The sequence below is a fragment of the Terrapene carolina genome, unplaced genomic scaffold (genome assembly GCF_002925995.2).
Source record: "Terrapene carolina triunguis isolate 2854851 unplaced genomic scaffold, T_m_triunguis-2.0 Scaffold228, whole genome shotgun sequence".
Taxonomy (NCBI): domain Eukaryota; kingdom Metazoa; phylum Chordata; order Testudines; family Emydidae; genus Terrapene; species Terrapene triunguis.
Genome location: NW_020664579.1, coordinates 960,213 through 984,994, shown reverse-complemented (window position 1 = coordinate 984,994; position 24,782 = coordinate 960,213). Strand labels below are relative to the sequence as shown.

The 24,782-nt window shown below is 42.4% G+C and overlaps 1 protein-coding gene across 8 annotated transcripts in view; it reads left to right on the top strand.

Moving 5' to 3' along the window:
• The window catches only part of NCOA1 (nuclear receptor coactivator 1), a 289,105-nt gene that overhangs the window by 15,485 nt on the left and 248,838 nt on the right, over positions 1–24,782 (top strand). For all 8 annotated transcript variants that reach the window (XM_024198197.3, XM_024198194.3, XM_024198196.3 and 5 more), the window contains exon 2: positions 22,236–22,405. The gene's annotated coding sequence lies outside the window, so the exon portion shown is untranslated. The remainder of the gene's footprint in view (positions 1–22,235; positions 22,406–24,782) is intronic.

Here is a 24,782-nt window from a genome sequence, read left to right as displayed (position 1 = left end):
GATTTCAGTTTTAAATCATTGGCTAGGAGCAAACTATAGATTTTATTAAATCTTCAGCTACTGGCAAAAACATACCTGGGTGATAATGGCCCCATATTGGTGTGTGGATGGAAGAATGACTCAGGTTCTTCCCTGGCATACTTCTCCTCCTCCTCCAGATCCTTGCACATACTAGATTGCACTTGCTTTTCCCTAAATTTGAAATCTGCTTAAGGAAGAGTGGGCAATTCAGGGATGGGACTGGGGACCCATTGTCTACCTGCTCTTGGACCGCAGAGATTAATTGGGACAGGTGACACAACCTTGGGATGGGAGCAGAAAATTGATGTGTAGGCACAGGGCTTCTGTACATGGCCCTGGCTTCTGGTTTATTATGTGGGATCTGATAGTTTTTTGACTGGATCCCGTGGCCTGTTCCACTGGAGACAGGGGAAGGGCAAAGTGACTCCCGAAGATTAATGTGTGCAAGAGGAACTTCCTGGAGATGTCCTCCATGTGTAGACAGATACAAATAACCATAATCAGGGTTTCACCAGATTGCCTTTACTTCCTGCTTTCCCGCCCTGTAATCACTACACATTCTCCTCCCCTTTAGTCATCCTGAACATCAGAACGGAGTTCAACTTTCTTCAGCTTGATTGCAATCATAAATAAAATATGCTATATATTTGCATTCAACATTGCTTTTTAATATTAATGGTAGTGAGGTTCTCAGAACTGCACTTAGTATTGTAGGTGGGGATTTGGCTGTCTTACATAGAGAGGTACTATCATAGAATCGTAGGACTGGAAGGGACCTCGGCGGGGGGGGGTGTGTCATCTTGTCCAGTCTTCTGCACTCATGACAGGACTAAGTATTATGTAGACCAGTGGTTCTCAACCTATTTACCATTGTGAGCCACATATGTGGCCCCCAGTATGTTACGTGGGCTGCATCCAATACTATGTGTATGGCCCTGAGGATGTCACACGGGCCGCAGCTGTGTGTTGATTGGGCCACAGGTTGAGAACCACTGATGTAGACCATCCCTGACAGGAATTTGTCTAACTTGTTCTTAAAAATCTCCAATGATGGAGATTCCAAAACCTCCCTAGGCAAATTTATTCCAGTGTTTAACCACCCTGACAGTTATGAAGTTTATCCTAATGTCCAACCTAAACCACCCTTGCTCTGATTTAAGCCCATTGCTTCTTTACCTATCCTCAGAGGTTAATGAGAACAATTTGCCTTCCTCCTCCTTGTAACAGCCTTTTATGTACTTGAAAACTGTTATCATGTCCCCTCTGTGTTCTCTTCTCCAGCCTAAACAAACCCAATTTTTTTCAATCTTTCCTCATAAGTCATGTTTTCTGGACCTTTCATCATTTTTGTTGCTCTTCTTTGGACTTTCTCCAATTTGTCCACATCTTTCCTGAAATGTGGCACCCAAAACTGGACACACTACTCCATTTGAGGCCTAATCAGTCATCTTGCTTGTCTGTGACTTGTCTGTACACACACAACTCAAAATTGCAATTTCAGTTTGCTGTCCTACTGTGTTGCAAGCAAAACATATCTAATTTGCTATGACCCCCTCCAAGTCTTTATTTAAAAGTAGTAATTCTAAAAAAAATCTCCCCCTCCTTAGAATATCTGTAATTAGCATTTGGCAGAGGTACTAACTTACATCTTGCTTTATTTCCTGCCCATATTTCACCCTTGGTTCTTTTGTATTTCTCCGCTCTCACTGGTTTGTACAGCACTGTTTTATTAACAATTACAAATTCAGTTAATACTCTATTTTATTAATGAAATGAAGGAAGGGATACATATATTTAATATCCCTTTCTTGGTTTATTCCATGTGATCGTGTATTATATATGGGTCAAATAGGATTCAGCATCAGTTTTCCAGGCCATTCTGTAAAAATCTGACAGTTTGCATTCATGACTTGAAGTGTTTAATAAATATTAGTCACCAAGAGCTAGATTGTATAAGGGGATGAAATTTAACCCATGCCCCTCCCCCTTTTTGCACACTTAGACCTTCTTACATGTACTCCACTCAATGTGTGGCAACACCAGACCTATGCATTATTGACAAATCTTGCCCACTGAAGAGCCTTCCAGTTTGTTCCATTATCCTGCATGATGGGACCATCAGAACAGCCCCATTGCCCTGATAGAACACAGGAGTGCATAATGGTCTGTCCACGACAAGGGAACAATCTGAACTTCTCCAGCTTCCGATCTCATTCCGAATATTATAGCCCATGTGGCTAGCTACGTGATTTGAGCCAGCAAACAGCTGTTACAGTCCCATGGTTGCCATGGCACCCATAAAATTCTGAGCTGTTCCAGAATAAGTCATCTACATAAATATTGATGTCACTGAGCACTTTTCGCCTTTGTCTCTCCAATGCCACTGCAGTGATGAACCTGATCAACGCATCAGGGGCATTGGTGGTACACCAACACCAACCCGCTTTAACCCTACCTTGGGGCCCACTCACAAGGTGAACACCTTGAAATCTAGTTTTGGAGCAGGCGACATCATTCATTGTCTTAAATATATAAAGCATAACTTGCATTCTCCATTGATCCCTCTTTGTGCTGTACAATACACACTGCTGGGGACAACTGCCTCAACAGTCTTAGATCTCCTTATTCTCCGGTCTTATCTCCCAGTTGGGTCAAAGACTGACTTTTACTGCATATGGCAATGTTTAGTCAGTCTTTTGGTCACCCTAAGAGTGGGAGGTAAATGCCCAAAGTTGAACTTCCCAGGCAGGCTGCAAACTGTCCACACAACAGAACTTAATTCCACCACCATCCTATCCCTCTATCAATCCACGTTTCTTAAAGATGTCCCTTTGCTACCTCCCAGAGGCCTTTCATCGCTGTGGAATTAAGAAAAATACCAAAGAACTCCTACTCCCAGGTGCCCGGAGCTCTCCCTCCCATTGTCTAGATGGCTAGATTTATATCATCCCTCCCCTTCATCCCCGCACCACAGAGATGAATGTAGTGGCCAAAAAACTAAAGTGTAAAACTCCTGGGTACTTCGTTTCCTGGCATCTATACTTTCATATTCCTACTGTACCCACTAGCCGCACCTCACTTAAGTCTGAGTAAGTGTTAGTCCAGTAAACCCACTGACATTAGGGCAGTAGGAATGGTTTCGGGAGGGCCCCAAAAAAGTATGCTTGCTTCCAATACCCTAGATGGCCTGTAGGTGTTTAGACAAGTTTGTTACTTCCTGCATTTAGTGGAAATGGCCTGGTGGAGACAGCATTCTTTAAGACTAAGTTATTGCTTCATGGAAATGTGAAGACTGGATAAACTCAATCATAAGATATCATGTCCAAGGAGAAATTCAGGTGCATATAAATACACTCAGTCTTGTTAGGCAGATGTGATTTTTTTTTTTTTTTAAATACATGCCTGGCATTGGTTACACTGGCAGCCACTTCTGACTGCTTTGTCCTCCTTTATTTGTCTTTATTCATATGGGTATTGGCTAAATCCTAGATCGTGAGCTCTCTGGGGCAGGCATTGTCTAATTTTTCTCCAGACCATAATTTCTGTTAGGGTTACCACAATAGAAGTAACCACAGATTTCACTTTCTTTAAAGACAGTATTGCCTCTTGTAACAAAAACTTCTAGGTTATCTTTAACCAAAAAATAAAAAAAGTTCAGATTTTTTAGCACCTTGAAGTGAAAACTGGAAAGTGTGAAACATGTTAATTTCAACTAGGGCAAGCAAAAACTCCACAAAAAGCTTGGCATACATTCAAAAGCTTTAAAGGTACAGAAAATAGTTTGTTAAACTTTCTTGTGAGCTGATAAAAGACAAATTCACTTCACTCAAACCCATTTGATTTCTCTATTTTTCAGTCCTTAGTTGTAGAAAATGACCATCTCTCAAAATACAGTGGTGACCATTCAACCTTTAATTTGGAGCTGTTAATTGGCAGACTAATTTGACCCTCTTGCCAAAATGTCTCCCCTCTCTGCAATTTGATTATTTTATAATATTGTGTATAAACAGAGCTGTGGTATCTGAAAAAGTAGAAATGGACAAAGATATAAATTCCCGGTGTCGTCCTGTTAAGCACCTATTTCTTCTTACTCGCAGAATTCCCTCCTTCCTTTCTGCTATGAATGCATTACATTCAAACCATACTTGAGAGCCAAATTTCAGAAAAAACGGTTGTGTAAAATAACACTGTACAGGTACTGCTGCCTGAATGTTCCTATCCAGAGGAGGTGAAATGTCTCTGAGAAATAGGAATTCTAAACTGGCCCAATAGCCTTGGAGGAGATGCAAGTTAGATACTTGGCACTAATGTCTTGCATCCCAGTCAGAAACAGTGCTCTCTGCATATGAAAGTGCAGAAGAGGAAGTGCCTTGGATCATTCACTAGCTACCTTTCCAGCCAATTACACTTCCTTTGGTGTCTGTCATTGCTCTTCCTTAAAGTTTACAGAAGTTGTCATTTTATTTTTAATTGATACCTCTGATACTAAACAGAGAACACATGCAGCAGTATGTACTATAAAGTTGTACTTTTTATGCTGGGAGTTCTGGTGATATGTGCAAAAACATCTGAACTCTTCTGTTTGTAGCATACATTTTGTATTTAATTTACTACCCATATCTTTCAAAAATAATTTTAGGCGGGTAGGTGGAAGTGAAAAGAAGGGATGGTCTTATGACTGAAGGACAGGACTATATATTAAGAAATCTGGATCCTGGTTCTCCACTCTCACTACTTTAAATTGGGTAAATCCATTGAAGTCAAAGGAGTGACACTGGTGTAACTAAGAAGGGACTCCAGGTCTCTTCCTTTTTATTGTGACTTTGCAATCTGTAAAATGGGGTAGTATTTCCCTAAATGACAAGGTGGTGAGACTTAACAGTGCCTGTAAATCACTTTGGAAATCTTTGTATTTTATGGCACCTTCCATACAAAGTATTATTATTGTTCTGAAGCAGGTTAGCAAAGGACAGACCAAAAAGACAGGAAATTCCCAGATTTGGCTGAAAATCCTGACTGAACAATCAGACATGAACTAATCTGTCACCCATGTCAGAAATCAAGGCTACAGTGGTGTATAAAATAAAGCCTAAAGTACTCAAGCAGATTTTTGCTTTTAAAAGTTCCTTTGCTTTTCTATTAGGCCCATATTATTATGATACTTTTTAAATTGTGGTAGCTAAAGTAATTAATCATTGTCAGCATTGTCCAAATTTCTTACTGAATATACATAACATTTGGAATGTACATAACTTTTGAAATTCATTTTATTCACTGGACTAAGTAAAATGTAACAAGGGAGTTGTTGAAAGGCATGTGCTTTGCTTGCTTCAAAGGTGCTGTAAGTCTATTGCAGCATGGCTTGTTGTGAGAACTTTAATTGCAGATAGACCATGCCTTTTAAACCCATGGGTGAAAAATCTGTAGGGATCACGACTTGGGGGAATGTAAATGGAGAAAGATAACTAAACTAAAGATGAAAGTAAGTTCTCTTTGAAATCTGGTCCGGATGAAAAATGATGGAAAGGTATTTTGTCTGATGACTGATTGGTAAATGAGTGAATGGATTTTACTTTAAATATTTAGTAACAGTTGCCCTTGGGCTAAGGTATTGTGCCAAGTTTTAGCCCCCAAAGAATTTTTACAGCTGACTTATAAAACCTTAAAATAGGGGTATGCAATGGAAAGACTGATAGACGCAGTGACATGACTGGCACCGTAATATATTTTTGAGTACATTTTTGATGGATTACAAGAATTCTTAAGATTGCTATAATCAGTAATAGAGTACTAACTAGATGAGTCTGTTTCATAATGAGGTATTGTAAAGGAAGTTTAGTTAGAAGAATTCAACTTCAAAGGGCATGTTTACAAAGACCTTAGATAACCTACAGCCTGCCTTCACCCCACCACTCTGTGGGAAGTATAATTATTAGGTATGGTTTGCTTAAAAACCAAACAACATTCATCTTCATCATCTTGTGTTGAATATTTGTTCCTCTCAAGACAGCTTCATTAGTTGTCAGAAAGAAAGGATAAAAATGAACCCCAGCACTTATAAGCAAACACTTCAGACAATTCACTGACAAGAGTTGAGCATGAAATATTGAGCATGAAATATTGAATACAGGATTATGGAAGGTAACAGTCAGAGGACCAAGGATTTCAGGCTAATGCAAGCTTTATGGAAAGGCCAGGTTTCTTGCATTGAAAATCTTTAAGTACGTACTCCTTGTAGTAACAAGAATTGAAAAGCTTTCTAATGGAGTAAAAAACATTGTGAGGTGGAGATATTTATATTCTGTGGACACTTCATTCTATTGTTTGGCCTCCAAACATCTTTTTATCTTAAACTGAAGACTTATCTGAAGTCACGTTGGTGTATAAAAACTACTTATAAAGTGCCTTTCATTATCTCCAGGCACTATAGTAAAAAACCATCTGCTTTAGAACAAAAAAGCTACAGATATATGAAAAAATATATTTGGACGTAAAGGTAATCCACTTACTTGGGTCAGGAGAGAGTAGTATTTGCTGAACTGGCATTGTTGCTTGTTGTCTGAACGCATGATTGTCAGACTGTGGTGATCTGCAGATAGCTGACTGCTCAGAGGGGTGTGTGTTCTTTTCACGCCCTCGAGGGACATATGTTATACTGATAAAAGTGCTAGTATAGACATAGCCTAAGATGTGGTCCACACTGTACAAAACTTCAGAACCCCCATCTATGTCAGTTTATAATTTGTATAGTAGAAGCAGCCACAGTAGCGCTGTTTACACTCTAAAGTACGGTTTGCCTGTAAGGAAGCAGTCCAACGGACATGGCTGAGAATAGCTGGCTAGGAAGATACGGTACCAGCGAGTCATCTAGCAACAGTTCAGGGCTGTTACCCTGCCCACTCACTAGAACAGCCTGATTATAGTTACTCGTTTGAAGTGATATCCATGTCCATATCAAATAAGAGCATCACTGAGACATAAATGTTTCTTGTTTGGGTTATAAATTCAGAGAAGTCTGAAGAACTTTTGGAGGGATCTGATCAAGTTGGGTGAATGGGCAATGCAATGGCAGAAGAAATTTAACGTTAATAATAAATTTATTATTGGAGTTACCCTATTATTGGAGAACCCCCATCATGGACCATGATCCAATTGTGGTAGGTGCTGTACAAGAGAAGCTCCCTGCCCCAAAGATCTTACAATCTAAGTATGAGGCTATGGCTACACTGGCGCTTTACAGCGCTGCAACTTTCTCGCTCAGGGGTGTGAAAAAACACCCCCGAGCGCAGCAAGTTACAGCGCTGTAAAGCGCCAGGGTAAACAGTGCCCAGGCGCTGAGAGCCGTGCTCCCAGCGCTGTAAGCTAATCCCCTCGTGGAGGTGGAGTACCTGCAGCACTGGGAGAGCTCTCTCCCAGCGCTGGCGCGCGACCACACTTGCACTTCAAAGCGCTGCTGCGGGAGCGCTCCCAAAGCAGCACTTTGAAGTTTCGAGTGTAGCCATGGCCTGAGACAAGAAGGAACAGATGGATACAGACTGATGGGAGAGTACACAGAAACAATGAGGCAGTATTGGTCAACATGATAGGCTGTGGTCTTCACACACTGCCATCCTAACTGTCAATTTTTTTTATAGGAATCACAGTAAAGCAGAGTTTTAAGGCAGGATTTGAAGGTAGATAATGAGACACCTTTGCAGATGTTTATGGAGAGCTCTTCCCAAGCCTGAGGCATGAGTGAAAGCACAAAGGAGCTTGTTTGAAAATGTAACAAGTGTGCGACAGAGGTTGGTGTCGTGGACTGATCAGAGTTGGGAGCAGACATCTCAATGGTGATGAGAGATGATAGACTGTTAAGTGCCTTGAAAGTTAAGACAAACAGCTTTTGTTTGATGCAATAGATAATGGGGAGCCAGCAGAGGGTTGAAAAGAAAGGGGTGAACATGGTCAAAGTAATGGGCTAGGAAAATGATCTTTGCAACAACATTCTGAATGGCTATGAGTGGGGCAAGACAGCATTTGTCATGGCAGGAGAGAAGGTAGTTGCAGTAACTGAGATGAGAGCTTGGATGAGAGTTTTAGCTGTGTGAATGGATAGGGAAGCTGTATCTTAGATACGTGTAAAAAGAATCTGCAAGATGTGAGAGATGAGACCTAGAGAGAGATCTGAGTCGAAGATGACACCCAGGTTACAAATCTGAATGACTGGCAGGAGGATGGTGGTGTTGTCCACAGGGATCAAGGGAAGATGTAGTAAGCGGGGTCTCTTGGAGTGAGGGGAGGTAGAGATTAAGAGTTTTGTTTTAGCCATGCTGAGCTTGAACTGATGGGTCGACATCTATGAAGAGAGGTCAGAGAGAGAAGCCCAATATTTTAGTTTGGCTAGAAGGAGAAAGGTAGATCTGTATATAACCTGCATAGAGTTACAGAAGTCAAGGGAGGACAAGATTTCCAGGAGAGTGTGGTCGACTGTCAAAGGTGGCTGACTGCTCAAGGAGCATTGGGCAAAATAAGGCACATTAGAGGGAAAACTTAAGTTCTAATACATTTTACTAGGATCTATATTAACTGTATCAATTCAAGAAAAGGACTTGGGTATTGTTGTGGACAGTCCAATGAAGACTTCCGCTCAAAGCGCAGTTGTAGTCAAAACAACAAATGATATTAGGATGCATAAGGAGTGGGATGGAGAATAATATATGAAATATTAGAATCTTGTTACATAAATTAATGGTTCACACTCATCTAGAATGCTTCACTCCATGCACTGGAATAAATTCTCTAGGGAGGTTGTGGAATCTCTATCACTGGAGATTTTTAAGAGCAGGTTGGACAAACACCTGTTGGGGATGGTCTAGATGATACTTAGTCCTGCCACGAGTGCAGGGGACTGGACTAGATGACCTCTCGAGATCCCTTCCAGTCCTATGATTCTGTCTCAAACAGAATATTGCAGAATAAGAAGGGGTCAGGGAGTAGAAAAACTCTCCTATTAAGTGAGATTGAAAAGGTAGGGATTGCTTACCTTAGAGAGGAGACAAGGAGACATACAAATAACGAATGGTGTAGAGCGGGGTAGATTGGAAACTTCTGTTCTCCTTAGTTCACAGAACAAGAACAATGAGTCATTCAGTTAAGTGGAAATGTGGTAAATTTAAACTCTAGGAAAAAGAAATACTTTTTCGCATAATGCATATGGCTAAGGAACGCATTGCCGCATGATGCTGCAGCCAAGAACTTAATAGGATTTAAAGAGGGAGCACATATTTATATGGATAACAAGTTTATCCAGAGTTGTTTAGTTAATGCTAAAAAAAAGTTTAAGGAGAGCTATAAAACCTCATGCCTCAGGGTTTGAACAAGGCTCTAACTATCAGAGGTTAAGAGAAGACTTTCATATGGGGCAGGTTAACCCACATCTGCTTACTACTTCATGCGCTTTCCCCTGAAGCAGTTAGTGCAGACGACTGAATTACAGGTACCTGTCTGATCCAGTCTGGCAATTCCTACATTCCTTATTGAAAAGACTACTTATCTGAAAGTTTATATATATAAACAAACTTTCAGATAGGTCCATGTAATTATATATAAACTTTCAGATAAGTAGTCTTTTCAATAAGGAATGTAAGAATGTGTTTGTGATATATATAATATAGCTACAACAATGGCCAACAAAGAAGTAATAATGAGGCTCCTGGCCCATGTGTTTGATTCTGTAAACAGTATACATGATTACCAGAAACTGTGTAGCTTTTGACTGGCTTGAGAAATAGATGAGGGGGGAGGGATAGCTCAGTGGTTTGAGCATTGGCCTGCTAATTAGGGGGGAGGGATAGCTCAGTGGTTTGAGCATTGGCCTGCTAAACCCAGGTTTGTGAGTTCAATCCTTGAGGGGGCCATTTAGGGAGCTGGGGCAAAAATCTGTCGGGGGATTGGTCCTGCTTTGAGCAGGGGGTTGGACTAGATGACCCCCTGAGGTCCCTTCCAACCCTGACATTCTATGATTTTTATGCTGATCTGACTATTAACAAAGGTTCCCTTTTTGGATGGCTCACTTTCTCATTTGAAAAAACAACCAGGAGTCCTTGTGGCACCTTAGAGACTAACGAATTTATTTGAGCATAAGCTTTCGTGGGCTAAAACCCACTTCATCAGATGCATGGAGTTGAAAATACAGTAGCAGGTATATATACACAGTACATGAAAAGATGGGAGTTGCCTTACCAAGTGGGGGGTCAGTGCTAATGAGACAATTCAATTAACAGTAGAATACCAAGGGAGGAAAAAATCACTTTTGTAGTGGTAATGAGGGCGGCCCATTTCAAACAGTTGACAAGGTGTGAGTAACCGTAGGGGGAAATTAGTTTTTGTAATGACCCATGTACTTCCAGTCTTTATTGAGGCCTAATTTGATGGTGTCCAGTTTGCAAATTAATTCCAGTTCTGCAGTTTCTCGTTGGAGTCTGTTTTTGAAGTTTTTTTGTTGAAGAATTGCCACTTTTAAGTCTGTTATTGAGTGACCAGATCCCTGTTTGTTAGTCTCTAAGGTGTTAGTCTCTAAGGTGCCACAAGGCCTCCTCGTTGTTTTTGCTGATACAGACTAACACAGCTACCACTCTGAAACCTTTCTCATTTGAATTCTGACAGTAGTTCATAGAGTGGAGTGCAAACTCATATGACCAATGTCTGTGCTTCTGCCAATTGAGGTTTGACCAGTTTATGGTTTGTTACATATTTGAATTTGGGTGTTGAATACAAGGTTTTACATGGGTATAAATTTTGGGAGACTGGTGGCTGAAAAAATTACGATGGTTTAGACCAGTGATTTGGCTGCAGCAATATGCAGGATTGAGTTGGTGAAACTTGTTCCTTGTAGTGGAGGAAGTGGAACTGACATGGCACTTATAGTGTCCCTGAAGGGATAAAAGGCTACATCCACTATTCTTTTCTGTTTAGGTTCTTGTACCATGGCCTGTGAGCACCATTTGAAATGTAAAAAACTTTTACAAAGTACTATACATCAACAAATTAAAGTGAAGTTTCCTCTCCATTTTCTCCACCTGCAGCCCTCCATGGACAGTAATTTTTACACTTTAAATTCCTTCTCTGACCTAAATACTAATAGGGTGTGTCGCTTTGTGGGAAAGAGTGGTCAAAGATGTGAGAGGTTTTTTTTTTTTTTATTGCATTTGGATCTGAAAATTGATGAGCCTGTTGGCTAATCTTAGTCCCCTGGGAGTGAATTCTACAACACAGCTGCCAAGAAAACTCCTGTGAGCTTCACATTTGTGGTAAATAGTTCCTTTATTTAGGAGGAGCAGAAGTGTTGAGCAATTGAGACTTGGAGGATGAGGTGAACTTTTAGGTACCTTGATACCAGTTTTTTGCAGGATTTCAAAGAAAGGACTAGAATCTTGATGAAGTTCAGTAAGGAGCTTGTGGAGCGAATGGTACAGAGGTGATATTGATCCTGTATCTAGGTTATAGGCTATAGACGATGTGCTCAGGAACTGCTGTTCATTAACTTCTCAGTCAGCTTGCTGAGGAATATGAGATTTGACTCCAGGTGGTGGAAGTCTTGTTCTGTAGAATCAACAAATGTTTCAAGATTGGTCTTGCTGTAAACTGGGAGAGACAGGTCCTTCGTTGAACAAGGCATTGGCAATCTGTCAGATACCCTAGTTATTCTTGAAACTTTCCCCAGCCAGGAAAGGCAAAGGTCTGACTCGCAAGTAGAGGCTTCTGTTTCATTCACTTTGTCCAGGGCTTCCTGATGCGTAGAAGGATCAAACTTGGGGAAGGGAGGTGGCCAGATATTGAAGTTGTATGTAATGTTTGATTCTGTGTACCCCAAGAAACTATTGGCTATATAGGGGATGTTCTCAGTAAGGAAGAAGATAGCAGAAAGTGGTACTGGATTCTTCTGCAGGCTACAGTCGGTTGGGCTTCATTAACCAGAATAGCTTTTTTGGGTGGCTTCTACAGAAGAGGAGAAAAAAGATTTTAGCCTGTTATTTTGCCTTAGTGTATTTTTTACATATTGAAAATTTTTGTTTCAATATTTCTACCTTATCTAGAATTCAGTGCTCTAGTTTCTTTTCATATTATGCTAGTCACATAGAGACCTGTGTGAATGATGTGAAGGCAGAATGTTGTTTGGGAGCTGTTATTTTGATTACAGTGGTTAATGTGTGGTCATAATGATGCGCAATTTGATTGCTCCTTGGTCCCTTGCTGGGCTGTTGCCACCGAATATCAGGGTGGATAAAAATAGATGATTTTAAAAAAAAGTTAATTTTGTTTAAATTAAATGCATTTTCTTTTTAAAAATAAACCTATTTAAAATTATGGCAACCTATATTAAGGCCTAAACTTATTATAATCTATTAAATCATTTAAATTAAATTAAAAAAAAAATCAACCAGTACATGTTTGCTGACAAAATTTTTAAGAAACCACTGAACTGGTGAAAGTCACTGGCTAAGCACCTGGAACCAGAATTTGTTGAAGTACTAAACCAGCTTTTGATAGCAGTAGCCTCTTCTGCAGGTGCAAAGAGAATATTTTCTTCGTTTCAGTTTATTCATCTATTTAACTTCAATGATTAGTTCATTCAAAGTTGAGAAACTGATGAGAAGTTGAAAAAGCAGGAAAGCTTATTTTCCTCCTTCAGTCTATGAATAAAATTGAGGCGAGAAAAAGGAGCTCTATTAGTTCTAAAATCTTGAAGGTCGTGGTGACCAGAAACAATCAGTTCAATTCAATAACTACAGATAATGTTACTTTTGTTTAAAAAAACAACCAGCTTTTCTAAAATGCAGAACGTATTAATAAACCTGCTCTTTTGTTAGGTGTCCAGTACATTTAAAGCAGTTTTAATCACAAGTAAAAAATTAATCTAGTAAGTAAATAACATAAAAATATATAAAAATGAAGAATATGAATATATGTATATTTAGCTATATAATAGTTTAAATGTGTATAGATATAGTGTATCCTTTTGGTTAGCCAAAAAGTACCAAATGTAATGTAAAGGCTGTATTTAGTTGCAAATCAACGTGTTTTAATGGTTACCAGTCAATGATACTCAGCCTTTCTATAGGAAAATAAATAAAAAGTAAATGCAAAATGAGATTAAAATCAATGATTTTTAAATCAAGATTTCTTGCCTGCTGATTTAAAATATGCATATAATCAGTAATTTAAATCACTTTGATTTAAATCAGTCCACCTTTGTGTATTGGAATCTGGTGAGTCCATGATATTTCTTGGCTGAATCATGCAAAATCGCTATCCTGGTGCCCAGAGGCAGGGAGGCCCTTGAGGAATTCCACCAAGATTTCTACGATTTCCACCCTACCATCAACCTCAGCCTGGACCAGTTCACACAAGAGGTCCACTTCCTAGACACTACAGTGCTAATAAGCGATGGTCACATAAACACCATCCTATACCGGAAACCTACTGACCGCTATACTTACCTACATGCCTCCAGCTTTCATCCAGACCACATCACACGATCCATTGTCTACAGCCAAGCTCTAAGATACAACCGCATTTGCTCCGATCCCTCAGACAGAAACAAACACCTAAAGAATCTCTATCAAGCATTCTTAACAGAGCCAGAAGGGTACCGAAAAGTCACCTGCTACAAGACAGGCCCAACAAAGAAAGTAACAGAACGCCAGTAGCCGTCACCTACGGTCCCCAACTAAAACCTCTCCAGCACATCATCAAGGATCTACAACCTATCCTGAAAGACGATCCCTCACTCTCACAGACCTTGGGAGACAGGCCAGTCCTCGCTTACAGACAGCCCCCCAACCTGAAGCAAATACTCACCAGCAACTACACACCACACAACAAAAACACCAACTCAGGAACCAAACCCTGCTACAAACCCCGTTGCCAACTCTGTCCACATATCTATTCAAGGAACACCACCATAGGACCTAATCATATCAGCCACACCATCTGGGGCTCGTTCACCTGCACATCTACCAATGTAGTATATGCCATCATGTGCCAGCAATGCCCCTCTGCCGTGTACATTGGCCAAACCGAACGGTCCCTACACAAAAGAATAAATGGACACACATCTGACATCAGGAATCATAACATTCAAAAACCAGTAGGAGAACACTTCAGTCTCTCGGGTCACTCAATAACAGACCTCAAAGTGGCAATTCTTCAACAAAAAAAATTCAAAAAGAGACTCCAATGTGAAGCTGCAGAACTGGAATTAATTTACAAGCTAGATACCATCAGATTAGGCCTGAATAAAGACTGGGAGTGGTTGGGTCATTATAAAAGCTAAACTTAATTTCCCCAATACTAATTTCTTCCTACTGTTACTCACACCTTTTTGCAACTGTCTGTAATGGGCCACTCTCTTACCACTTCAGAAGTTATTTCTCCTCCCTTGGTATCCTGCTGTTAATTGATTTATCTCGTAAGACTGACTTAACACTTGGTAAAGCACCCCACATCCTTTCATGTAGTTATACCTGCTCCTGTATCTTTTGCTTCATACATCTGATGAAGTGGGTTCTAGCCCACGAAAGCATATGCCCAAATAAATTTGTTAGTCTCTAAGGTGCCACAAGGACTCCTTTGGTTTTTTTCATGCTGCTTATGTTAGGTGGTAGTCTAACCCAGAGCAGCGTTTGGCTCATGATGATCTCTGTCTACATCTGATCCAAGATACGGCCAGCCCTGTGAATTAGACTAGAAATTACTAGTGTGTGTTTTAGGATGGAAAGAGAGGAGACAAATTTTGGGGGGTTTGTGTCCAAGGTCCTGTCCGCATGAATATTGAAATCACCTAGGATTACAAGTCCAGGGAGCTTCACTATTGCTGACAGAGTCTCAGTCAGCTTCTTTATGAACTCCTTGGTCTTTTCGGGTTTATTAATGGGTTGGCAGTCCTAGATTTCCTTTGTCTCTGTTTGTCTGTTAGACGAAGGAATTCAAAAGATTTTTTAGTTCCCGGGGGTTGGGAGGAATTTAATTGTATTTGCGGTTAGACAAGACTATTGAATGCTAACCTATCTGCCTTCTTGCCCACTCTTGTTCTTTGGTGTGCTCAGTAGATTCATAGAATCAAAGGCCAAAAGGTACCATTATGATCATCTAGTCTGCCCTCCTGTGTGCACAGGCTGTAGATTGTTTGTTTTCCCAGAAACCGGATTAAAGCATATCTTTCAGAAAGATATCTAATTTTATTTTAAAGACTACAAGCGATGGTGAGTCTACCACCTCCCCTGCTAAGCTGTTCCAAGTATAATTATCTTCACTTATTTCAAGGTTGAATTTGTTTAACTTCAATTTCCAACGCTTGGATCTTGTTTTGCCTTTGCCTGCAAGATTGAAATGGCCCCGCCATCAGATATATTTCCCATGTGTAATTAACTATACACAGTGACCACGTCACCTCTCAGCCTTCCCTTTGATAAGCTGAATAGATTGAGCTCCTTAAATCTCACATTGTAAGGCTTGTCTTCCAGCCCCCTGGATTGCTTTTGTGACTCTTCTTTGACTTTCTCCAGTATTGAAGTGTGTGTCCAGTACTGGTGTCTAATCTATGGCCTGGTCTGCACTACGACTTTAATTCGGATTTAGCAGCGTTAATTCGAATTAACCCTTCACCCGTCCACACAATGGAGCCATTTAGTTCGAAATAAAGGGCGCTTAAAATCGATTTCTGTACTCCACCCCGACGAGCGGAGTAGCGCCAAAATCGATTTTGTCAATTCGAATTAGGGTTAGTGTGGCCACTATTCAATGGTATTGGCCTCCGAGAGCTGTCCCAGAGTGCACCATTGTGACCGCTCTGGACAGCAATCTGAACTCGCATGCACTGGCCAGGTAGACAGGAAAAGCCCCAGGAAAATTTGAATTTCATTTCCTGTTTGCCCAGCGTGGAGAGCACAGGTGACCACAGATACCACAGATACCTCAGCTCATCAGCACAGGTAACCATGCAGGCTGATAATCGAAAAAGAGCACCAGCATGGACCGCACGGGAGATACTGGATCTGATCGCTGTATGGGGAGAGGATTCAGTGCTAGCAGAACTTCGTTCGAAAAGACGAAATGCCAAAACTTTTGAAAAAATCTCCAAGGGCATGATGGAGAGAGGCCACAATAGGGACTCAGATCAGTGCCGCGTGAAAGTGAAGGAGCTCAGACAAGCCTATCAAAAAACAAAGGAGGCAAACGGTCGCTCCGGGTCAGAGCCGCGGACATGCCGCTTCTACTCCGAGCTGCATGCAATTCTAGGGGGGGCCGCCACCACTACCCCACCTGTGATCGTGGAAACCGGGTCGGGGATAGTCTCTACACCTGAGGATTCTGGGGATGGGGAAGAGGAGGAGGAGGACGAGCTTGCAAAGAGCACCCAGCACTCCGTTCTCCCCAACAGCCAGGAGCTTTTTCTCAGCCTGACTGAAGTACCCTCCCAAGCCAGTAGCCAAGACCATGACCCCATGGAAGGGACCTCAGGTGAGTTTACCTTTTAAAATATAAAACATGGTTTAAAAGAAAGCGTTTTTTAATGATTAATTTGCCCTGAGGACTTGGGATGCATTCGTGGCCAGTACAGCTACTGGAAAAGTCTGTTAACGTGTCTGGGGATGGAGCGGAAATCCTCCAGGGACATCTCCATGAAGCTCTCCTGGAGGTACTCCAAAAGCCTTGCCACAAGGTTTCTGGGCAGTGCCGCTTTATTCCGTCCTCCATGGTAGGACACTTGACCACGCCATGCTTGCAGCAAGTAATCTGGTATCATTGCCTGACAAAGCCTGGCAGCGTATGGTCCCGGTGTTTGCTGCCATTCAAGCAACATCCGTTCTTTCTCTTGCTGTGTAATCCTCAGGAGAGTGATATCGCTCATGGTAACCTGGTTGAAATACGGGAACTTAATTAAGGGGACAGAGGTGGCCGTTCCTACTGGGCTGTTTGCCTGTGGCTGAAAAGAAATCCTTCCCTGCAGTTAGCCAAGCGCGGGGGGGCGGAGGGGGGAGGGGGAATTGGCCCAGAGCTTTTCGCGTTTGGCTAGCAGGGATCTTCCCTGATACCAGCCACGCGGTGGGGGGAGGGATACAGCGATCATCCCAGAGAATTGGATGGTGGGGGGGTTAGTTTGTTTTCTGCTGCTGAAGGTTAACAGGAAAACTGCAGCAGTCAATAGGCTTTGCTTGGTATGTGGGAAAGGAGGGCGCAGAAGCCGAAAAACAATGGCTTACCATGGCTGCCTGCAAGCTGAATTCTGTTGCCCGGACCTGTGTCTGTGATCTCTAACACCAAAGCCACAGGCACTCAATATTAAGATGGAAAATGCGACCTTGTACTGAAATCACATGTGCTATGTAATGTGAATAGTGTTTTTCACCATGAAAGAGTATAAGTATTGTTCTGTAAAATGTATCAATTAAAAAAATTCACTCCTGTCTTTCAACCCTCCCTACAGCAGCTGCAAATTTTTCAAGCCTCCCTCCTCCGTCCCGAAGGCTATCTCAGATAAGGCGTCGTAGAAAGAGGACGCGAGACGACATGTTCACAGAAATAATGGAAGCCACCCGCAATGAAAGAGCTCATTTGAATGAGTGGAAGGACACTGTATCTAAATTTAGGAAAGATGCCAGTGAACGTGAGGTCTTGAGGGACGCTCGAGATGAGAGGTGGCAGGCTGCAACGCTGGGGCTGCTTCGTGATCAAACGGACATGCTCCGCCGTCTGGTGGAGCTTCAGGAACGGCAGCAGGATGACAGAGTGCCGCTGCAGCCGCTGTATAACCTCCCTCCCCCCTCACCATGTTCCATATCCTCCTCACCCAGACGTGTAAGAACGCGGGGGGGAGGCTCCGTGCACCCTCCCACTCCACCCCAGTGGACAGCCCAACCAAAAGGCTGTCATTATATTGAATTTGATCAGTGGCCTTATACTTCCCTCATATTCTCCTCCCAAACCTCACCCAGATTACCTTCTTGGTTCTCTCCCTATGTTTATAATCACTTAATAAAGAATACATGATTTTTAAACGATAGTGACTTTATTTCCTTTGAAAGAAAGCTGGGGGAAGGGGGAGGGTGGGTTGCTTACAGAGAATGAATGAGTCAATAAAGGGGGCTGGTTTTCATGAAGGGAGAAACAAACAGAAATTTCACACTGCAGCCTGGCCAGTCATGAAACTGGTTTTCAAAGCTTCTCTGATGCACAGCGCTTCCTGGTGTGTTCTTCTAATCACCCTGGTGTCTGGCTGCGCGTAATCAGCAGCCAGGCGATTTGCCTCAGCCTCCCACCCTGCCATAAAGGTCTCCCCCTTACTTTCACAGAGATTGTGGAGCACACAGCAAGCAGAAATAACAATGGGGAGATTTCTTTGGCTGAGGTCAGAGCGAGTTAGTAGCGATCGCCAGCGACCTTTTAAACGGCCAAATGCACATTCTACCACCATTCTGCACTTGCTCAGCCTGTAGTTAAACAGCTCCTGACTCCTGTCCAGGCTGCCTGTGTATGGCTTCATGAGCCATGGCATTAAGGGGTAGGCTGGGTCCCCAAGGATAACTATTGGCATTTCAACATCCCCAACGGTTATTTTCTGGTCCGGGAAGTAAGTCCCTTGCTGCAGCCGTTTAAACAGATTAGTGTTCCTGAAGACGCGAGCATCATGAACCCTTCCCGGCCACCCCACGTTGATGTCGGTGAAACGTCCCTTGTGATCCACCAGTGCTTGCAGCACCATTGAAAAGTATCCCTTGCGGTTTACGTACTGGGTACCCTGGTGCTCCGGTGCCAAGATAGGGATGTGGATTCCGTCTATGGCCCCACCACAGTTAGGGAATCCCATTGCAGCAAAGCCATCCACTATGACCTGCACATCTCCCAGAGGCACTAGCTTGTGTAGCAGCACCTCAGTGATTGCTTTGGCTACTTGCATCACAGCAGCCCCCACAGTAGATTTGCCCACTCCAAATTGATTCCCGACTGACCGGTAGCTGTCTGGCGTTGCAAGCTTCCACAGGGCTATTGCCACTCGCTTCTCAACTGTGAGGGCTGCTCTCATCCTGGTATTCTGGCGCTTCAGGGCAGGGGAAAGCAAGTCACAAAGTTCCATGAAAGTGCCCTTACGCATGCGAAAGTTCTGCAGCCACTGGGAATCGTCCCACACCTGCAACACTATGCGGTCCCACCAGTCTGTGCTTGTTTCCCGGGCCCAGAATCGGCGTTCCATGCCTATAACCTGCCCCATTAACAGCATGATCTCCAAAGCACCGGGTCCCGCGGTTCGATAGAATTCCATGTCCATATCCTCATCACTCTCGTCGCCGTGCTGCTGTAGCCTGCTCCTCGCCGCCTGGTTTTCCAGGTTCTTGTTCAGCATAAACTGCACGATAAGGCGCGAGGTATTTACAATGTTCATGACTGCTGTCTTGAGCTGAGCGGGCTCCATGCTTGCCGTGGTATGGAGTCTGCAGTGTTCACCCAGGAAAAAAGGCGCGAAATGGTTGTCTGCCGTCCGTTGCTTTCATGCAGGGAGGGAGGGAGGGGTGAGGCTGTACCCAGAACCACCTGCGACAATGTTTTGGTCCCATCAGGCACTGGGATCTCAACCCAGAATTCCAATGGGCAGGGGAGACTGCGGGAACTATGGGATAGCTACCCACAGTGCAACGCTCCAGAAATCGACGCTAGCCCCGGTACATGGACGCATACCGCCGAATTAATGTGCTTAGTGTGGCCGCATACAATCGAATTTATACAATCTGTTTCCCAAATTAGAATTATATAAATTCGGATTAATCCCGTAGTGTAGACGTACCCTAATAGTGGTCTTACCAATGCAGTGTACCAAAGCAAGATCACTTCCCTACTTGTACTAGATATTCCCTTTTTTTATACATTCAGTGACTGTAGTAGCCTTTTTTGCCACAGCCTTGCACTGAGCACTCATGTTGAGGCAGTTACCTGTGATGACCCCAAGTCCTTCTCTGAGTCACTGCTTTCCAAGACTGTCTCCTATCCTGTAGTTTTGGCTGCATTCTTTGTTCTCAGATGTATTACCTTGCATTTTGCTGTATTGAAACACACTTTGTGGGATTGAGGCACTTAACCTGGTGACTCAGTTTGCGTTGTAACAGTATCTTGTCCTCGTTATTTGCTATCCCACCAATCTTTGTGTCCTCTGCAAATTTTATCAGCAAAGATTTTATATTATCATCTAGATCACTGATAAAGTTATTGAATAGTGTTATACCAAGAACCGATCCCTAGGGGACTCCACTAGTAACTGCCCCATTTATTAATATCTCCATATTCACTGATAGATCTCAAAGTTTAGCTGTTAAGTTTTTAATTCATGTAATATGTGCCCTGTTAGTTCCATGTAAAGCAAGTTTTTAAAACAAAATGTCATGTGGTACTAAGTCAAATGTCTTATTAGTCCTAATATGATTAAAAATGTCTTATTGGCTTTAACCCTATTGGCCATTAATATTTCATTGATTCTTTGTACTTATCAGTTGCCTGCATTTTTTAACTTTTAACTTTAATTTATTGCTATTAACTTCCCCTTTTTGTGGTCTTTAGATATTAGTTTTTTTCATATTTTATTGCTGCTTTCACATCTCCTTTTAACCAAGATAGTTTTTTGAGTAGCGTAATTTTTTTCCAAGTTTGTGCAATTGCATTTTTTCAGGCATCTAGTAGGATGGCCATGTGTGATTCCCAATTTTTGTTAACACTTTCTGTTAGTTATGCTGACCAGTTGCTTTAAGCTTTGGATAACTGGCCCTTTTAAAGTTCCAAGTGTACACATTACTGGTAGGTGCGATATTCTGTTTGTAGTCTGGTAGGAGCGAGGTGGAGCATCTCTGGGCCTGATTTTAGTGTTTTACTGCTATTACAGTAGCACCTAGGGAGCTCCAGTTAGAGATCAAGGCCTCATTGTAGTAGGCTCTGTACACAGCCCATAGAAAGGGGAGGGTGCACTGCTGTCCTGCCGCAGGAACAGCTAAGGGAAGGAATTGTGACTTTAGGGAGCCATAACTACTGCCTGGTTTCCTCTTGTTCCAGATGGATAGTAATTTGCAGTTTCTTAGGCACTTATGTGGCCCCATTTGCTGTATTATGAGCCCCTTGCAATCTTTAATGTATTTATTCTCAACACCTCTGTGAGGTAAGGAAGTACTACAGGTCTGTCGCAGCTTACGCGCATTTAACATGCGCTATTTCAGCTTTACGCGGTCGGCAAAAACAAAAAAAAAAGGGAAAAATAACAATTTTAATACTGTACCTGTAGTGCGGGCGATTTCGCCCGCCATTCAACTCAATGTAATTTTGACTATACGCGGTTTTCGCTTTACGCGCTAACTGCGGGACAGAACCCACGTGTAAGATGAGACTCGCCTGTATTTATTTCCATTTTACAGATGGGAGACTGAGGCACAGAGAAGCTAAATTACTTGCTGTCGTCTGTGGAGGAGCCTGGATTTGAACTCAGGTTTCCTGAGTCCTGGGTTAGTGCCCTAGCCACTGGATGATCCTTCCTGAACTATAACAGAAGCAAATTACTAACCAGACCCTGTGAGGCAGTGCTCAGACGGTGATCATATTGCATCTGGGGCCTCATCCCTAATGAATTCACTGACGATTTGAGGACTGTTGACCACCAGTCTAGCACTGATGAACGTCAACTTAATTTTTTGGTGCTCGTTTGTGTCTTCATGGATGATGTCTGGCTATTGCAAATTGTAATCTGTTTGTTTCTGGATCTGTGCTGCTTTTTCCTGTGGGTATTCTGTGTTAGGAATTGTATAAGAGAGGGAAAGAGGCAGAAGATGAGCATATCTGTTAGTGACATTGAACCTAATGTTTGTTAAAAGCTCTAGAGTTTCTGGACTGTGAAACTTCCATTCTTTAGAATGGATTTGCTGAGGAATAAGGTCTTTAAATGTTGATTTTTCCAAGTCACTAAATGCTGGAAAAACTGCTACCCTATTAATCCGTTTTGTAATACAATCAAAGAACAAACTGCCTTGGTGTATGTAGCATTAATAAGACCAAAATGCTTTTAATATGATATTGCCACAAGTTAATGTTGAAATTAACTAACTGCTGTTTTTCACTTAAGATGCTGAAAGTTGAATCCTGTGTCATTTGGTTTATTGGGAGACAGTAATATAACCAAAACGTCTGTCTGCCCTTTTTCTCACCAGAATTCAATAATTGATGCTGGTCCCCTGCCGGGAGAGTTCATCTGAAGACTGCCCATGGACAATCGATGCTTGTGTTTGCTGAAGTTCTAGGATTCTTTTGTTTTACTGTTTAATTTACTGAAGAGTCCATTTTTTCCCATGAGTCATCTTCCACCTCTGGAAAGGTAGAGGTAAGTTTTCAGGTTTTTTTTCTTTTTTTCGTGTTCTTTCTCCACCTCAGGTGAAAATTGTTTAAACCTGTCAAAGATGCCTTTTGCTGAGGCATCTCTAAATGTGGAACCAATCATTGGAACTGCTCAAAGCATTCTCTCTCTCCTCTAAATCCTAAGAGTTTGCTTTCCACGGGTCAGACGGGCAGCCAGTCTGTAGTGCATCGGCAGTTAAAAAATCTGCCTTAGAAGTCCATAAAGGAAAAAATTACTGCAAACTAGACCGTATTGACTTGGTGTGCTTTAATGGCTAGTTGCTGCAATTGAAGAGTGGAGCATTGTGTAGGTGGAAACTACAATACGGTTCAAAAAAGAACTAGATAAGTTCATGGAGGATAGGCCCATCAATGGCTATTAGCCAGGATGGGCAGGGATGGTGTCCCTAGCCTCTGTTTGCAAGAAGCTGGGAATGGACGACAAGGGATGGATCACTTGATTACCTGTTCTGTTCATTCCCTCTGGGGCATCTGGCATTGGCCACTGTTGGAAGACAGGATACTGGGCTAGATGAGCCTTTGTTCTGACCCAGTATGGCCATTCTTATGTTCTTGCGCATAGGCTACATACTCAAGACAGGTATGGTGGCTTTAATTAGTTAACATTACTCTTGTGGTTTGACCTGCAGCTTTCAGAGCTTCTCTGTAGAAGACTTGAGCCCATAGTGTGTTTCCCAAGTCTCAAGCGTGTGTGTTTAATGTCAGGGACTAAATCCAGTCTCTGGTGGAAGAACAGTCCAGTCAGTATCCTTGTAGCCCTTCCTAGCTGATATACGTAATGCTTGGACATTTCTATAGTTTGCTAGCAACCAGCTATATTTTAATTTGAAGAAAAATTGCTGTAATAGAGTGGGAGCTACACAGAACAGAAAAACTTAAATGAGCATAATGATAAAAATACCAGGAGCTATAAACACCATCATCCTAACTTTAGATTTTAGTTCCTCCTGTGCCATTGACATATTGGGCGGTCCGGTTCCTCCATTGATTAGTGGCTCGGTAATTGTGGTACTTCTTCCTCAGCAATGTCCACACCTTCAATAACCTTTGTCACTGTTGTCTGCCAGTTCTTGTTTGGCCTACATCAATTTCTTTCCTATCCGGATTCCCAATTCAATGCTTGCTTAGTTCATCTCCCATCTTCTATATGGTGTATGTGTCTCAACTGCCTGAGCTTTTTTCTTTGATATTTTCTAATACAACCTGCTCTGTCAGCTCCCTTACTCTCTCATTTGTTGTTTTGTCTTTCCATGAAATGTGTAGTATCTTCCTCAGCCATCTCTGATGGGCAACTTCCAGGTTTTTTTTGTTAGCTCCTGTCTTCAACCAAGTCTCTGCACTCTACAGTAGTGTACTCAGTACAATCGCATGGTATAATCTGACCTTTAGTTTCGTGTTGAGACCTCGGTTTGGACAGATGTTCATCCTTCCAAAAGTGGTGTTCATTTTTCCTCATCTTATGTGAATATTTTCATCGCAGCCACCGTCAAATATCATCACACTGTCCAGATCATAGAATCATAGAATATCAGGGTTGGAAGGGACCTCAGGAGGTATCTAGTCCAACCCCCTGCTCAAAGCAGGACCAATTCCCAACTAAATCATCCCAGCCAGGGCTTTGTCAAGCCTGACCTTAAAAACCTCTAAGGAAGGAGATTCCACCACCTCCCTAGGTAACCCATTCCAGTGCTTCACCACCCTCCTAGTGAAAAAGTTTTTCCTAATATCCAACCTAAACCTCCCCAACTGCAACTTGAGACCATTACTCCTTGTTCTGTCATCAGGTACCACTGAGAACAGTCTAGATCCATCCTGTTTGGAACCCCCTTTCAGGTAGTTGAAAGCAGCTATCAAATCCCCCCTCATTCTTCTCTTCTGCAGACTAAACAATCCCAGTTCCCTCAACCTCTCCTCATAAGTCATGTGCTCCAGCCCCCTAATCATTTTTGTTGCCCTCCGCTGGACTCTTTCCAATTTTTCCACATCCTTCTTGTAGTGTGGGGCCCAAAACTGGACACAGTACTCCAGATGAGGCCTCACCAATGTCGAATAGAAGGGAATGATCATGTCCCTCGATCTGCTGGCAATGCCCCTACTTATACAGCCCAAAATGCCATTAGCCTTCTTGGCAACAAGGGCACACTGTTGACTCATATCCAGCTTCTCGTCCACTGTAACCCCTAGGTCCTTTTCTGCAGAACTGCTGCCTAGCCATTTGGTCCCTAGTCTGTAACAGTGCATGGGATTCTTCCGTCCTAAGTGCAGGACTCTGCACTTGTCCTTGTTGAACCTCATCAGGTTTCTTTTGGCCCAATCGTCTAATTTGTCTGGGTCCCTCTGTA